Below are 1,715 nucleotides of genomic sequence, written 5' to 3'. Positions count from 1 at the left end.
TCCTGTCCACCTGTTTCCTTTGGGCATTTCTTACAGCGCCTGGCAAAGCGAAGGTCCCACGCTGTGTACAGAGACTCCTGGTGTCTGAATGCGCCCACTCACCGGCCCAGCAGGGCTTGATGGGGGACCTGAGGCTGTGCCCCCCACCCAGCACTGGGCCGGGGAACTTGAGGCTGCACCCCCAGCCTTGCAGGGCTTGATGGGGATGGGGCCGGCGGGTCTGAGTCTCACATGATGGGCAAGGACTTAACTCTGGGATATATATATATGTTAATGTAGTAAGTATACCTAATATCTATATATATAAAAGCCTAAGCATCCGTCCGACCGTTCGACCATCTGATTGGTAGCTATGACATGCAATTACCACCAGGGGACAGATGGTCTGACCAGGAGCTATGATGCGCACTGACTACCAGGGGCAGATGCTCAGTGCAGGAGCTGCTGAGCTGCGGTGACTTGGCAGCTGAGGTTCTCAGGTGATGCATCTGGAACCAGAGAGGAGGGAGCCTGATTCCAGGGTGCGTCACCCAAGAACTGCCCTCTCATAATCCGGGACCCTTGGGGGTTGTCGGAGAGCTGGTTTTGGCCTGATCCCCGTGGGCCAGGCTGAGGGACCCCACCGGTGCACGATCCATGCACCAGGCCTCTGGTATAAATATGTTTCTAAATAGTACCTATACTAAGGGATTTAAGTGGCAAGGCCTCACTGACAGGCCCGGCCATCTGGTGGGAAAGTGGCGGGAGCTGAGCTGGCGTCTGAGGCAGAGTTTCTTTTGCTTTTGGAAACCTCCACTTCACTGTGTGGCCTCCGCCGATGGGTGAAGCCAACTCGATGGAGGGGGATCTGCCTACGGAAAGGCACGGTCATCGATGCTAACCTCACCCACAGACACCGTCACAGCGGCCTCAGGATTCAAGCTTGATTAAACCACCAGTGCGGTGGCCTGGCTGAGTGCACGCATAATTGAACCGTCACAGACTCAATGGTTTCACTGGTCAGGGGAGTCCAGCGCTCCCTCATCTGTGACATCTCCCTCCTCCCATCACCTGACGTGGCCTAAATCCCACCTGCTGAAGGAGCGGGGGAGGCCCTGTGGGTGGCCAGTGGGGAGAGGCTGCAGTAGACCCTGCAGCTCGGCTCCTCCCCTGTGTCTTCTGAGGCCCCTCCAGGCACCTGCCTCCCTCCGGCTGTGAGCTGACCCAAGTCCCCCGTCACCTCCACCCAACTTGCCCCTTACACTCCCTGCTTCCAGGAGGAACTGGGGCCGGAAGAAGGCGAGACGCCGATTCAGGCTCCTAATCATCGCGGTTAGCAGAGGCTGAGCTCAGCCTGGCCTGTAACTTTTGCCTTCAAGGGTTACTTTGGGGCCTGAGTGAGGAGGGGCCTGAGAGAGCCTGCACGGCATCCTCAGCTGTAAACCCGGGCCACGGGCCCTTCTGAGGTTGCGTGTGGATCCCTCCACAGGCTGCCCACAGGCAGGGCAGGCCAGCTGCCTTTTCACAAGAAGCAGAGGCGTCTCCAGAGCACTTTGCCGTCCTCTAGGTTCCCCGTGCGGGCCGCACAGCACCTGCCCTCGGCCGGGAAGGGGCAGAGCAGCCTGCCCATCCTCTAGGACACCCCGTGTGGACCCTGCAGCACCGCCTTAGCCGGGAGGGGGCAGAGGCAGCTCTGGTGCTAAGGAACGGCAGTGCGTGTCTCTGCCCTTTGCAGC

This window comes from Myotis davidii, unplaced genomic scaffold (assembly GCF_000327345.1).
Source record: "Myotis davidii unplaced genomic scaffold, ASM32734v1 scaffold762, whole genome shotgun sequence".
In the NCBI taxonomy this organism is placed as follows: Eukaryota; Metazoa; Chordata; class Mammalia; order Chiroptera; family Vespertilionidae; genus Myotis; species Myotis davidii.
This window is presented reverse-complemented; position numbering follows the sequence as displayed.